Source organism: Staurois parvus, unplaced genomic scaffold (genome assembly GCF_062004578.1).
Source record: "Staurois parvus isolate SC_StPar_1 unplaced genomic scaffold, SC_StPar_1.0 ptg001018l, whole genome shotgun sequence".
Classification (NCBI taxonomy): Eukaryota; Metazoa; Chordata; class Amphibia; order Anura; family Ranidae; genus Staurois; species Staurois parvus.
In genome coordinates, this window is record NW_028318814.1 from 370,575 (window position 1) to 387,544 (window position 16,970).

The window sequence follows — 16,970 nt, forward strand, 5'->3', positions numbered from 1 at the left end:
GCTTTAATCAGCGTTTTTTGGCAGGGGCGTTTTCTGGCTGGAATAAAAACCCCAGAACTAGAGGGTTTCAAGAGGAGTTTTTTAACTGTAAAAATGCTCTAACTCAAGGATTCAAATGCAGGCAAGGAAAAAGCAACAAAAACTGCACGATCCTGAAAAGTGTTGTATGTCTCCTTCACTACTTTGGTTCTTTGCAATGCTGCAACTCTGAAAAATGCTGCAAAGAGCCAAAGTAGTAAAGGAGACATACAACACTTTTCAGGATCGTGAAGTTTTTGTTGCTTTTTCCATGCCTTAGGCCTCATGCACACACATAGGCTTTAATCAGCGTTTTTTGGCAGGGGCATTTTCTGGCTGGAATAAAAACCCAGAACTAAAGGGTTTCAAGAGGAGCTTTACTCAGTACTCTGCCTTCCCAAAAATTCAAATGCAGGCACGGAAATAGCCAGAAAAACTTCACAATTCTGAAAAGTGTTGCATGTCTCCTTCACTACTTTGGTTCTTTGCAATGTTGCAAAGAACCAAAGTAGTGAAGGAGACATACAACACTTTTCAGGATCATGAAGTTTTTGTTCCTTTTTCCGTGCCTTAGGCCTCATGCACACTGGGTGTTTTTACAGCGGCTGTTTTTGGCTTCTACAGTCTCTATTCCACAGTGTGTTATCCTAGGTGTCCATGCACACATAGGCTTTAATCAGCGTTTTTTGTCAGGGACATTTTCTGGCTGGAAAAAAAAAAAACAATAACTAGAGGGTTTCAAGAGGAGTTTTTAACTGTAAAAATGCTCTAACTCTGAAAAACTCTAAAAAAAATACTTAAAAAAAGCAAAACAATTTAGCTATCTGGCATTTATGAGTGTTTTTGAACCTCATTTTTTTGGGGGAATATAGTTTTGCTAAAAAAAGGAAAAAACGCAAAACCGCTATGTGACGGGAGTAACTTTGGGTGGGGGGCCCATGGAACCCAGCTCACTTTGGAGAGGTGGGGAGACCCCTGTCTCAGCTCCCCATATCCCTATTATGTGTAAGTCACACTGTGCCTGTTAGGGGTACAGGGTGATCTGTCCTAATATTGTGTAGACATGTATAGGTGGGTGGGGGTTGTGGATTGTTTGATGCCATGTGATTGCATTCCATTGTTCTATTGTGTGTCTTGCTTGGGAGCAGACTATTATGGGATGTATGTGTTTATGTGTATTGGCTTGGTGGGGGGTGTTTCCAGCAGCCCTCCCTCCTGATGAGACTGTCTCTTGGTGTGTCTCTTGTTACTAAATGTAGATTGCCCCGCCCTGTGTCATTATGCAGGGAGGGGGGATTGTCCCCTGAGTGTATATATCTTGTATCTGTGTTAAAATAAACTAGTCTACTTTCTGGATTACTTCAAGATTGATGTCGTCTAGTCTTGTATGGTCAGCTGTGGTGTCTGTTGTCAGTGTTCGGACGGGGAAGCGGTAGTCTAACGGAAGTGCCCAAGCGCAGTCTGGGGCAGGGGCGGACTGACCATTTGGAAACTTGGGCACTGCCCGAGGGCCCGGGGTCAGTAAGGGGCCCCATGAGATGCCCCTGGTACCTTTTTCATAGGCTTTTTTGAGTTTTGGCAAGGACACAGGGGCCCCATGATCCCCTATTGCCCGGGGGCCCCATGAGTTTGTCAGTCCGCCCCTGGTCTGGGGACGATTCTGTTATACACTAATGCTAAAAATTGTGGCAAAACTCCTATTTTTAACCCGGCATTCTACAGGTAACTTAGTTACATAGTTAGTCTGGCTGAAAAAAGACAAAAGTCCATCCAGTTCAACCATTAAAAAAAAAAAGTTATAATCCTACACCCACAGTTGATCCAGAGGAAGGCAAAAAAAACCCAGCAAAGCACGATCCAATTTGCTCCTGCTGGGCAAAATATTCCTTCCTGATCCACGGAGAGGCAATCGGATATTCCCTGGATCAGCTTTACCTATAAAAGTTATATCCAGTTATATTCTGTGTATCCAAAAAAGAATCCAGGACTTTCCTACAGCAATCCACTGAGCTGGCCACAACCAACTCTTGAGGGAGTCTATTCCACATTCTCACAGCTCTTACTGTGAAGAAACCTTTCCGTGTTTGGAGATTAAATTCCTTTTCCTCCAGACGTAAAGAGCGCCCCCTTGTCCTCTGTGATGACCTCAGGGTGAAGTTACTGGCATTTTTATAACGTCCAGTGTACATGAAGTCAAATGTAAAGGATAAAAGCACTTGAAAAATTAAATTCAGTTGTAGAACATTGTGATTTAGTTGATTGCAGAAGGGCAAGAACCTATCAGATTTTTATTATCGCTGTCTCTCACTTCCTGTGTGGTCACCATGACCTGGAAGGTGAAGGAAAATGAAATCTCCGCAAAAAGGACACAGATGGTGATAAAAAGCATGAAACCTCCTAAGAAAAAGACATGTTTTGGAGAGTCGGGAATGAAATGTTGCATTGGAAGCTGTAACGGAACCGGACCGCGACTGCACTAGGCTTTTTCTGTTAGACTCCCGCTTCCCTGTCCGAACACAGATCTACGGACACCACCGCTGGCCATACAAGACGAAACAGCACCAGACTCGTACTAAAACAGGAAATGGACTGCTTTATTTTAACATAGATACAAGATATATATACACAGGGCAGGGAAATACAACCAGTAACAGGAAACACATCAACAGGCCGTCCCATCAGGGGGAAGGGCTGCCGGAAACACCCCCCACCAAGCCAGTACAAACACATATATCCATAATAGTTTGCTCCCAAGGAAGACACACAATAGAACAATTGGATACACCAGGTGGCAGTAGACAATACACAAACCCATACATCCCATAATAGTTTACTCCCAAGCAAGCCACACAATAAAACAATGGGATGCAGCACATGGCAGTGAAGAATGGACAACCCCCACCCTCCACCTATACATAGCTACACAATATGAGGACAGATCACCCTGCACCCCTAACAGGCACAGGGTGACTTACACATAAGAGAGATATGGGGAGCTGAGACAGGGGTCTCCCCACCTCTCCAAAGGGGGCTGTGTTCCATAGGCGCCCCACCCAAAGTCACTCCCGTCACAGAAGCCTTTGGCCCCATTCACACTGTGAATAGCTGGAACTCGCGATCCTGTTCAGGATTATGTTTGGGATGATTTTCACGTCATTCCTCTTGAATGGGCTGCCCTTTGCACGTTTGACGCCCAAAAGAAGCTCAGGGACCAAATGTTGGCCCTGCGCCAGGCGTGATTTTTACACTTTTTACTGGAATTCTCGCAGCGTTTTGTCAAGCGGCAAAATTGCACTGCATTCTGGATAAAAGACACCCCAATGCTCTTTGCATGTCTTGCCCTGATTTGGAACCACGCGCCAATTCTGCCTGCGATTCCTAATCACCCGAGTGGGAATGGCGAGGAATCACCAACATATTTTTCACATTCTGTACAGAGCAAGCGTAAAGAGCCTTTTGCTGCCTATGTCCCCCGCCGGGGATTTTTTGTCCTTGTGTATCAATTAAAAGAAAATCTGAAATTAGGAGCTGCCACTGGACCAGTAATATAGAGAGGTCAAACCTTCCGAGACAGGATTTACCTTTCCTTGGAGAAATCTCCTCTCAGTTCCCGTTGTGTTTCGAAAAATCTCCCCAGTGGAACACAGACAGCAAGTAAAAAAATTATTAGGGGTTTTAATCATTCCCTGCTAAACATGTGCCCGACCAAGAAATGTGGGAGATCAATGTTAATTATCGGTCCACCTTGACAAAAGCATGGTGAAATTTTCCTCCCATAAAGAATTTTCACCCTGCAGCCCAGCCTTCAGAATAAAGCACCTATATTTTAGGAAAAACCAATGGGAGAAACGACTTTTAGGGCTCATGTATACTGCGGCTGATAAACTGACGTTCAGGAGCTGTTCAGCGTTTTTTTCAGCAGCCCCTGAACTCACCGTAATGTTTTCCCATGCGTCCGTGTACACATCGTCCTTTACAGGCATTTGAGTTTACAGTCGTTTTTTTGAACGCAGAAAACTTGCGTTCAGCAGGCGATTTTATCACCGTTTCAAAAGCAAAACGCTTGTAAAAGTGGCTAAACGTGGATAAACGCGGCAAATCACGTTTGTAAGCGTTTGCAAAATTTTTTAAACTCTTCCAGTTCCCGATGCTGTCCAGAGCCATTTGTCATCATGAAAAATGCATGCAAAGCGTTTTCAAAGTACTCAGATGGACAAAACACTGAACACAGGATGTTCCTACCAAGCTTGTCACACATTGTAATGACCAATTCATACCTCAGACCTCTCCCACCCTTGGAAACAAAAGATATGTTAATGACCATTCAATCCTCAAATTCTTCATGAAGACCCCCTGCCAGGTGACCTTAATGACCCCCTCCACCAGACACTTTTCCCAGCTTTGGAAACAACAGATATGTTAATGACCATTCACACCTTAGACCTCTCCCACCCTTGGAAACAAATGATATGTTAATGGCCATTCACACCTCAGACCTCTCCTACCCTTGGAAACAAAAGATATGTTAATGACCAATTCACACCTCAGACCTCTCCCACCCTTGGGGACAAAAGATATGTTAATGACCATTCACACCTCAGACCTTTCCCACCCTTGGAGACAAAAGATATGTTAATGACCATTCACACCTCAGACCTCTCCCACCCTTAAAAACAAAAGATATGTTAATGACCATTCACACCTCAGACCTCTCCCACCCTTAAAAACAAAAGATATGTTAAGGACCATTCACACCTCAGACCTCTCCCACCCTTGGAAACAAAAGATATGTTAATGATCATTCACACCTCAGACCTCTCCCACCCTTGGAAACAAAAGATATGTTAATGACCATTCACACCTCAGACCTCTCTCACCCTTGGAGACAAAAGATATGTTAATGACTATTCACACCTCAGACCTCTCCCACCCCTGGAAACAAAAGATATGTTATTGACCAATTCACACCTCAGACCTCTCCCACCCTTGGAAACAAAAGATATGTTAATTACCTATCACACCTCAGACCTCTGCCACCCTTGGAAACAAAAGATATGTTAATGACCAATTCACACCTCAAATTCCTCATGCAGACCCCCTGCCAGGTGGCCTTAATGACTCCCTCCACCAGACACCTTTCCCACCCTTGGAAACAAAAGAAATGTTAATGAGCAACTCACACCTCAGATAATCTCAACACATACTGCTGTCTCTGCTTCTACTCTCTGTATTTCTCTGAAACAGTCTGAAACAGTTAATAATTTACCACTTTTCAGTGCATTCTGGGCATTTGGGAGGTTCTCCTGTGCTTATCTTTAGAAAATGCTTCTGAATGCAAACGTACATAAACGCAGCTAAACAGATGTTTTTTAACCTACATTTTCCAGCAGTCAGTTTCCATCGTTCAGAAGTGTCCCGTGTACATGGAGCCTAAAAGGCAAGCTATGCCATCTGTTTATTAAGGTTATACTTTTTTGAAACTGTTGTTTTTGTTTTTTTTAAATACATATAAACAATCTTTATCAACTAACATTTAAGACCAAGGATTTCTACAGCACTATGGGTTAGCTAAAGAGATAGCACAGGAGTCGTTATCACTTAATTTTGTTTTATTTAAATATTATTTAATTGTATTTTTATTTTAATTTATTTAATTTATTTTTCATTTATATTTTTTTTATTAATATTTATGTGGCTTATTATCACTGTTTGTACTTGCCTTTCTGGGGTGGAAGGCGTTACACTGAGTCATTGGGATTTAGATAACTGAGTGAGAAGGAGTGGCTTTTACACTATAGGTCTGCTGATGGCAGGGGCGGACTGACAACTCATGGGGCTCCCGGGCAATAGGGGATCATGGGGCCCCTGTGTCCTCGCCCAAAATCAAAAAAGCCTATGAAAAAGGTACCAAGGGCATCTCATGGGGCCCCCAACTGACCCCAGACCCAAATGGTCAGTCCGCCCCTGGCTGATGGTGACCACAGTGGACCGTTATTGGAAACGGCCATTAGTATTCTCCATCAGAACTCCGGGGGCAGAATGTAACAGGAACTTCCTGAACACCGACCTTCATGGCAGGATCACCGGGTATTATTTTATTAGGAGCTGAAGATTTCACATTTTTGCCATGTTAAAGCTTTTATGAGATTTCAGCAATTGGGTTTACATCTATTATACATCAGAGTGATCCATAATGGCTGACGTCGTTATTTTATGTTTCTAATATACCAAAGCACCAAAAACCCCAAATGTAATAGGTTATTCCCAAGACCTGATACACGAAAAGCGAGTAATTGAAAAAAACCTCACGGAAGCCAGAACATGTGTATTGTGTTGGAACCGATACCTAATGGCGCTAACTCACTTAAACAAATAACACCGGCAACAATTTAATTACAACAGGTGCAGCGAAGAAACCAAATAAAATTAGTTTCATGCATTGTCATAATGACAAATAATTAAAAATGTCACATTTCCCCAATAAACTGTGAACTACACTCATAGTAGCGTTTAATTACGTCTTAGATTGAGCAGGCTGTCATCCAGTGTATTTTGCCTTCTAGTCATTTAAGAAAAAAAAAAAAAAGAAAGAAAGAGGCATCAAGATGCAGTTGTCATTAATAGAAAGCATTCAGTCATTTAACAGTTTTCTCCGCTATTAACACCCTCCAAGCTGTCGGGAAGTGTAAGATTCTTCAGAGGAATTAGACTTTAAAGGGAAACTCCAATTATGTCAAAAGCTCCCAGTGTTGTTTAATGATTGGGCGGCAGGGGCGGACTGACCATTTGGAAACTCGGGCACTGCCCGAGGGCCCGGGGTCAGTAGGGGGCCCCATGAGATGCCCCTGGTACCTTTTTCATAAGCTTTTTTGAGTTTGGGCAAGGACACAGGGGTCCCATGATCCCCTATTGCCCGGGGGCCCCATGAGTTGTCAGTCCGCCCCTGTTGGGCGGTGATTTGTGAGAACCTTATATTCATATGGTACCCATAGCTCCAATACTCCAATACAAATCAATACTTGGGGGCTGTTTAGGAGAGCGTGTCCGCCGCGGGATTAAATGGCAGAATGAGAGCCCAGATTGGCTCTCACTGCTATCCCGCCATCTCACTATCCAGGGGGTTGTGGGAAGCTAATAAAAAAAACATGTAACTTGTGCTGACAGCATTTACAAATACACATAGGCTGGATTCACACTGTAGTGGGGTGTCACTGCATGGGGGTTAGCAAGCGCTCCGCCATACATTGCATTAAGACCGCAATGCCCCCAGATAATGTATATCACACTTCTTTGTAAATTATTTCATTTTTAAAGGGTAATTAAGACCTTTAAAAAATGTAAAATACTTTGGCAAGATTAAATTATCCATATATATATATATATATATATATATATATATATATATAGTATGTGTATATATATATATATATATATATATATAGTATAGTATGTGTGTATATATATATATATATATATATATATATATATAGTATAGTATGTGTATATATATATATATATATATATATATATATATAAAAAAGAAAATATATATTATATATATATATATATATATATATATATATTAAAAAATATATATATATAAATATATATATATATAGGAGGGATGGGTCTCTGCACTTATACATACATGTTTAAAAAAAGTGCAGAAACTTTTTTAAGAACATATATTGATCAAATAAATATATTAATATAATTAAAAAAAAAAAAATATATATATATATATATATTCTTCAAAACGTTTATGCACTTTTTTAAACATGTATATATAAGTGCAGAGACTCATCCCTCATATATATATATATATATATACACACTGCTTTACTAAAGGCAAATAGGCTGTGCACTAAATGTGTAGTTGGTCTAAATCTGAGGGGAACATGGAAGGAAAATAAAAAAAAAACCTGTGTTTTTGCTTGCACATGATTGGATGAAAGAAATCAGCAGAACATCCCCTCAGATCTAAAGCAACTGCACTTGCAGTGCACAGTATATTTACTTTTAGTAAATCAACCCCATTTTGTTTAAAAAAACATACATATACTGTATATAATATATATATATATATATATATATATATATATATATATATATATATATATATATATATATATATATATATTCGATGGGGTGGCACAATTCCTTCCAATACACAAATGATAGGGCACACTTCCTTCCACTGACACCAGCAGTTGTGCATTATTAATTCCACTGACACCTACAGTAGAGCACAATTCTTCTCACTGACAGCAGCGCTGGGAAAGAATTCCTTCCAATGACACCAACCATGGGGCACCATTCCTCCAATTAACACCAATGGCGGAGCTCATTTTCTCCCACTGACACCAATGACAAGCCACTATTTTACCCACTTATGCCAGTGATGGGGCACAATTCCTTCCAATGACACCAAACGTGGAGCACCATTCCTCCAAATAACACCAATGGTGGGGCACATTTTCTCTCACTGACACCAATGACAAGCCACTATTCCACCCACTGATTCCAGTGATGGGGCACAATTCCTCCCACTGACACCAACAATGGGCCGCAATTCCTCCTACTGACACAAAATGATGAGAAACTATTCCTTCCACTGACACCAACAATGGGATACGATTCCTCCCCTAATTCCAATGATCATCTGTTGTTTACTCTCAGTGAAGCCAGAACAATTTCTGCCCTGACTTCCCACAGTCCGGCCCCCCTAAAGTCTGAAAGACCGTTAACTGGCCCTTTGCTCTATTGGAGAGATTTCCCTTAACCTCCTGTCCCCATGTCCCAAGACAGGAATAGAAGGAAAATTCACAAATCCTCCAATTTACATGAATGATAGTATACAATTCCACCCAATGTCACCAACAATGGGACACTATTCCTCCCAATGACATCAACTATGTGGCATTATTTCTCTTGCTGACACCTACAATAGGGCACACTTCCTTCCACTGACACCATCAGTTGAGCATTATTCATTCCACTGACACCTACAGTAAAGCACAATTCTTCTCACTGACGCCAGTCTGGGAAACAATTACTTCCAATGACACCAATCATGGGGCACAAATCCTCCCATTTACATGAATGATAGTATACAATTCCACCCAATGTCACCAACAATGGGACACTATTCCTCCCAATGGAGACACTGATAGGAAAAAAAACAGGCCAGAGGTTCTACCCCTTCTCTAATCTTTCCAAGACATTTTGGCCAGAGTTACAGTTGTAACCTGGAAGATCACAAAGCTGCTTCTATACCCTTCATGGCTGGTACTGCTGCATTCTTTCCCACAATGCCCTGTTGAACATGGAGCTGGTGTCGCTTTATCACGGACCTCTAAAGAATGGCGCCTTGGGTCACCATTAACCCACCCTTGCCGAGTCCCTTCGTAATTAAAACAGTTTTTCTCTCTGTTCCTAGGCTCCTTCTGGTACCATAGAAGCGCATTTTTATTTTCTACTGACCATAAAAAGCCCACTTTTAATATTACAGATATTATTACAATGTTACAGAGAATTTTCAGAAGCATAAAATTAATAATAATAATCTCTACCAGATGAGTACAATCCATTTGGCCCCAGAGTTTAGAATTTATGGGTAAATAAATGCGTTAAAAATAACGAGCGAAAACAGGCAAACAAAAAAAAAAAAAAAATCTTCCGAAAAAGTATAAAAATTTATGAAATGTTTAAAAGGAATTTTCCTCTTACAGTTTTGCTCTCCTCGCCAAGCCTTTTTTTTTTTTTGTTCTTTTTTTTTTTTCTCAAGGTATTCTCACCCATCTTAAAATGGCATGTAATTATTTTTTATGTTTGAATTAACATTTTGAGGAAAAGCTATTCCTTTTTGAAATGTAAGATGTGGTTTTATACGCTAACAAAGGAATCATATAAATGTCGTTATCGAGGGTTCTCTTCATCAGACAAAGTAATTGGCTGAAATGGAAAGACTAGATTACAGCAATAGGCACAAACACCACCGAGGCCATTAAAATAATGTCCAGGCCGTAAAGACAGCAAGTAATTAAAATAGAAAAAAAAATAAAATTACAATGCCGACGGTTTTTGTAGTCATGTAGCACGGAACAGTTTAGAGATCAATAACGGTTTATGGCTTGCAGATTTCCACCTCGATTTACGCTTGGAGGGGTTTGAGGTACATTTGTTTGATCAGAATTCTTATTAAAATAAATAAAAAGGAATCTAAGGTCACATTTTTACATTTTAACATTATATTTGGTCGCAGTAATTAAAACAAAAAAAAAAAGTAAAAACGGTCCTTTTTCAGCGTCTGTGAAGGACCGTTTTGACTTTGGACTTTTGGGGGAGAAAGTGTGACTTTTTGCGTCTAGGGTGTATTTTAGAATAGTTATATTTTAGGGTTTACCGGTTTTTGTTATTCCATATAAAAAAAAAAGTACTTTCTTTTTTACTTTTTGTACTCTCTTGCACTCTTCAGTTTCTAGAATGGTGTCAGGCTAGATCTAAACCCCAACTGGATGACGCTTTGTTTGCTGAAGCACTCTGTATCCTAAATGATTGCAATTTGTTTCATCCTTTTGTTGCATCCCAATGCTGTTGACCTCCTCCAGCCTGCATTGCTCCATGGTCAGCTGCACATCATTGGTTTGGAATAATAAAGAAGGAATTGGCGCTGGGAGGGAACTACATATATGGGGATCCTAATAGAAATGTGAGCATGTGAGTGTAATGGAACCGGACCCCGACCGCACTTGGGTATTTCTGTTAGACTCCCGCTTCCCTGTCCAAACACAGATCCACGGACACCACTCTTGTACAAAACCAGGAAATAGACTGCTTTATTTTAACACAGACACAAGATATATACCTTCAAGGGAACAATTCTCCCCTCCCTGCATAAGGACACAGGGCGGGGAAAACCAAATCTAGCAACAAGAAACACATCAGCAGACACCCCCCACCTGGGGCGGACTGACCATTCAAACACTCCGGCACTGCCCGAGGGCTCGGGGTCAGTAGGGGGCCCCATGAGATGCCCTGGTACCTTTCATTGTTTTTTTCATAGGCTTTTTTGGGTGTTGGTGAGGACACAGGAGCCCCATGATCCCCTATTGCCCGGGGGCCCCATGAGTTGTCAGTCCGCCCCTGCCCCCCACCAAGCCAATACACAAACACATACACCCCATAATAGTTCGCTCCCAAGCAAGACACACAATAGAACAATGGGATGCAATCAAATAACACCAAACAATCCACAACCCCCACCTATCTCCTATACATGTCTACAAAATATCAGGACATTTCACCCTGCACCCCTAACAGGCACAGGGTGACTTACACATAAGAGGGATATGGGGAGCTGAGACAGGGGTCTCCCCACCCCTCCAAAGTGAGCTGTGTTCCATGGGCCCCCTCACCCAAAGTCACTCCTGTCACAGTGAGGTAAATGACAAACAATACAGATAATAAAAGTAACATTTAGGGCATAAAAGTCCATAAGTCCAAGGGTCCTAAATGGGTATCACAGGCGAAGGCAGCTCTTCCCTGCTGCTCCTTTCCTGTTCCTCACTACTTTACCTCTCCTAATCATCTCTGCTGCCGCTATCCTGTTCCTCTCTGCCATTTTGCTCCTGCTCATCCCTATTCCTTTTCTCCTGTTCCTTGCTACTGCCCCTATCCTGATTCTCTCTGATCTACTGTTCCTCTCTTCTGCTCCTCTCCTGAACCTCTCTTCTGTTCCTCTACTGCTCCTCCCTAGCAGGGCGGACTGACAACTCATGGGGCCCCCGGGCAAAAGGGGATCATGGGGCCCCTGTGTCCTTGCCCAAACTCAAAAAAGCCTATGAAAAAGGTACCAGGGGCATCTCATGGGGCCCCCTACTGACCCCAGGCCCTTGGGCAGTGCCCGAGTTTCCAAATGGTCAGTCCGCCCCTGCTCCCTACTGCTCCTATCCTGTTCCTCTCTTCTGCTCCTCTCCTTTCTTCTCTGCTGCTCCTTCCCTGTTCCTCCCTACTGCTCCTTTCCTAATCCTCTCTGTACACCTTATCCTGTTCCTCTCTGCCATTTTGCTCCTGCTCAACCCTACTCCTTCCCTCCTGTTCCTTTATGCTGGTTTTCTCCTGTTCCTCCCTATTGCTCCTCTCCAGTTCTTCTCTTCTTCTCCTCTCCTGTTCCTTCCTACTTCTCCTCTCCTGTTCCTTCCTACTTCTCCTCTCCTGTTCTTGTCTTCTGCTCCTCTACTGTTCCTCCCTACTGCTCCTCGCCTCTTCCTCTCTTCTGTCCCTCTCGTTTCTTCTCTGCTGCTCCCTCCCTGTTCCTCCCTACTGCTCCCTTCCTGTTCCTCTTTACTGCCCCTCTCCTGTTCCTCCATGCTGCTTTTCCCATGTTGCTCACTGTTGCTTTCTCCTTTTCCTTCCTTATAGCTTCTCTTACGTTCTTCTTTGCTGCTTTAATCCTATACCTCCCTGCTGTATTCCCTTTGTTCTTCCCTGTTGTTCCTCTCTACACCACACAGTTCAGACTTACTGACCACACTTTTGGTCTAGTAGCCAGAGTTTGATGTCATTCTGGGCATGGTCTCAAAGTCTAGGGTCGAAAAATGGGAACATACAGACAAAATCACAGCAATATATTCACCTGAGCTCCTGCCCTAAAGTTAACACTTAAAACTGAAACATAAACCTTTATCTGACCCTGAAAATGTAAAGTGTAAAGATAGGTTAGATTACGAGTCCATCAGCTAGCCTACCTTTACATTTAACCCAACCTTTAAAAGGAGCTCCCGAACAGCCAACTCTGAAGTTTAAATTTTAACCCTTAATATAGGCATAACACAAAGGCTATCTCTTCTCTTCAACGCAACTTCTGTAACCCCTAAGCCTAACCCCAACTGTCACTTAACTACTTTTTTAACTGGTTAACCCCAAAATACAAAACCATCATCTCAAACATCAAGTTGATACCTTTGGTACCGGGCTAATGCTTTGATGCCAATTGGTATCAGCCTTGGCTATAAATGTTGCCAATTAGCAGCTATCAAAAAAGTGGCTCTTAGAGTACGTGGCCCCGGGAAATGAGATGGACTTCCTTGCTTAAGAGATATATGTTTTGTTTTATTTTTGCGTTAATGCTGACCATTGTAGATGTCTATACATTTATAAAAACACATCTTTAGCTCATAAAGTACCTGAAAGTAAGAAAGTAAGACTTTTCCTTAATATTTTGGTGCAGTAGGTGCCCCTCTTCCCCATCTCACCTTGGGGGTCCCCATCAATTCAGGTGTTTCTGCAGCCCATAAAGTGAAAAGCACATAACTTGATGATATCTGATTTTGTAGGGATTTTTTTTATCTAGACTGGACTTCTCATTTATTTTTATTTAGGAAGAAACAAAATGAGATCAAGAGTCACTTTATACTCTAAAAAGCGAAAAATATACCATTTTCTGGCTGATTTAATCCCCTGAGCAGCCTGGCCCTCTAATTAAACTATTTTCTTTTGTGCATCCATTAGGAAAGGATAATCCAATCAATTGTAGCATCAGATAAACATAAGCTGCAGTATCACTCTATCCAGACACTCTAGATGAGCAGCATGATCTGAACAGCTTATATCAGGTCTGTATTTGTACTAGAAGTTTCTCTAGATGCCCCAATGTTACCGTACTTGCGGAATCCCTGCTGGAGCTTCCGGAACTCTTACTCTCAGGATCCCTGCCAGAACTTCCCAAACTTCTGCTTTCAGGAACCCTGCCAGGGCCTTCAGTGGTTACTTGCCGTAACTTTCAATGGCACTCACAGAATCCCTGCAAGGACTTCCACATGATCCTAGGTGGTGTCCTCTGACCAGTAGGGTATTTAGGTTCCAGCCTTTGAATTGGCTGGCGCTGTGTATTACCACCAGCTATCATTTGTGCAAAAATTCCATGATACTTCCTGATTGCCTTGCTTGTTGCTAATCTAGATTGACCTGACTATGCTCTCTAGCCTGCCGGCTGCTCACAACCTCTTCCTGGATCTGACAACTCCCTTAGCATTCAACCTCAGCCTAGAGATGAGTTTTCTTCTGCCTAGTGTTTCCTGTACAGTCTCCACACCGTAGCCATTCTGTTCCAGCCACCCTCTTGGTGGGGGAATCATGAAGGCCATGACCTGGTGATAGCTTGCAGCAAATAAAACCAAGACAACTAGTGTTTCCATCTCATCTCCACCATCAGGAGCTCTGGTGAAGACCAACTGTCACTTAGACTCTGTGTCTTGGATGAGCCTGGGTCACTGGCCAGGGGATGCCATAACATTCTACTCAATAGATAAATCAAGAGAGTCAAGAAGGCCATGACCTGGTGACAGCTTGCAGCAAATAAAACCAAGACAACTAGTGTTTCCATCCCATCTCCACCATCAGGAGCTCTGGTGAAGACCAACTGTCACTTAGACTCTGTGTCTTGGATGAGCCTGGGTCACTGGCCAGGGGATGCCATAACATCCTACTCAATAGAGAAATCAAGAGAATCAAGACCTTTCCTTGGTGATAGCCAAGTCTCATCAAAGTAGTGGCCAAAACTAACTCATGTTGATTTACTAAAGGCAAATAGACTGTACACTTTGCAAGTTGCAGTTGCACTCTACAAAGTGCAGTTGCTCCAGAACTTAGCAAATGAGTGGAAGCTCTGATGACTTCCATTATCCAATCAAGATGCTGTTTTTTTTTTTGCATGTTTCTTGCACGTGATTGGGTGTTCTCTGCAAAGTGAAGCTTCGCCTCATTTAGGCTCTGAAGCAACTGCACTTTGAAGAGTGCAACTGCACTTACAAAGTGCACAATCTATTTGCCTTTAGTAAATTAATCCCAATGTGTTTGTAGGAAGTGACTATTCAACAGGTAAACATCCTCACACAATTCTGCTACATCTATAATATCTGTGTGGTCAACTGCAGCCCGTTTGTTTTTTACATCTTCCCCACATATTGGTCATTCCATATTTTCCTTGCCAGAAATAAAATGACTGCATTTAGCTAAAGTGCAGAGAACACAAATATTCATACCAGGGCTGAATGAGAAAGTCTGTAGATGAGTGTTCCTCATTCTCTCATTGGCTGTCTGGAATCAGGGCTTAGCTAGACTTTTTGGGGAGGCTGTTTACTTCTAGCAGTTTGTGATCTCCAGTGATTACACGAGTGCACTGAAGCAGAGAAGTAATCATTCTTAGTTCTTGGCAATGAAGACATTTAGTTAGACAGACCCATTGGGGCTGTTAGTTTTCAAAGAAATTTGCACTTTGCAAAGGGAATTTACGCTTGGCTTAGTGATTGGATGATTGAAGTCAGCAGAACTTCATCTCAATCACTAAGCAAAGGAAATTCTCTTGCAAAGTAAACAGCCTATTTGCCTTTAGTGAATCAACCCTTTTGATTGTTCTCAACCTTGCTCTATATAACTACAGTGCAGGCAGCAGGGGCGAACTGACCATTCAGGCACTAGGGCACTGCCCGAGGGCCCAGGGTCAGTAGGGGGCCCCATGATATGCCCCTAGTACCTTTCATAGGCTTTTTTGGGTGTGGTTTTGAGTGTGGGTGAGGACACAGGGGCCACATGATCCCCTATTGCCCGGGGGCCCCATGAGTTGTTTAAGGAAGGAGCCCTGCACTGGATCACGGAGGTCCGGTGGCCATTTTACGGTACCAGCTGGTCAGTGTCTTACTGAGCGATTTCACTGTATTGCTTATACTTCGCTTACACTAGTCACAGTGTATGTTTTACTTATGACCAGGGGTGGACTGACAACTCATGGGGCCCCCGGGCAATAGGGGATCATGGGGCCCCTGTGTCCTTGCCCAAACTCAAAAAAGCCTATGAAAAAGGTACCAGGGGCATCTCATGGGGCCCCCTACTGACCCCGTGCCCTCGGGCAGTGCCCGAGTTTTCAAATGGTCAGTCCGCCCCTGCTTATGACCTTTTAAATATACATTCTATTAAAGCATTTCATCTTTTAAATACTACACTATGGGGATCCCCTTTTATTTTGCTCCACACTGAGCAATTTAACCCCCAGCTATCCTCTGATGACCATCCCAGAGCCCTAGAGGGGAGTCCTGGCTGACCTGATATATCCTGTAACCAAGAGGAGGGCCGAATACCCCCAAGCTGCATCCACACCTACCCTAAGAAAGGAAACCTGACAGACCACCTATATATGATACAATGCTCTTATTACATACGCATCTGGTGAGTGAGCATTTTATCCATTTCTTGCACAACCACCTAAACATATCTAGTGTACTGGGAATAATAGCATCATCAGGAAATCTTTTTTGGATGAACTGTGCTTATTCATTGATATATTTTTCAATATTTTATGACATGAACGCAGATATAATTACAGTGCGTTTTTGCTGAAGAATTTATGAACTTTTGTTAAGTTTATTAATTGTATCATTTATGTTTATTCTCATAAGTGGACATTTTAAGGTTTACAAACATATCTATGCATATCTATGCATCCAGACCTATCCTAAGAAGGGAAACCTGACAGACCACCTATATATGATACAACACTCTTATTACATGCGCATCTGGTGAGTGAGCATTTTATCAATTTCTTGCACAACCAGCTGAACATATCTAGTGTACTGGGAATAATAGCATCATCAGGAAATCTTTTTTGGATGAACTGTGCTTATTCATTGATATATTTTTCAATATTTTATGACATAAACACAGATATAATTACAGTGCGTTTTTGCTGAAGAATTTATGAACTTTTGTTAAGTTTATTAATTGTATCATTTATGTTTATTCTCATAAGTGGACATTTTAAGGTTTACAAACATATCTATGCATATCTATGCATCCAGACCTATCCTAAGAAGGGAAACCTGACAGACCACCTATATATGATACAACACTTTTATTACATGCGCATCTGGTGAGTGAGCATTTTATCCATTTCTTGC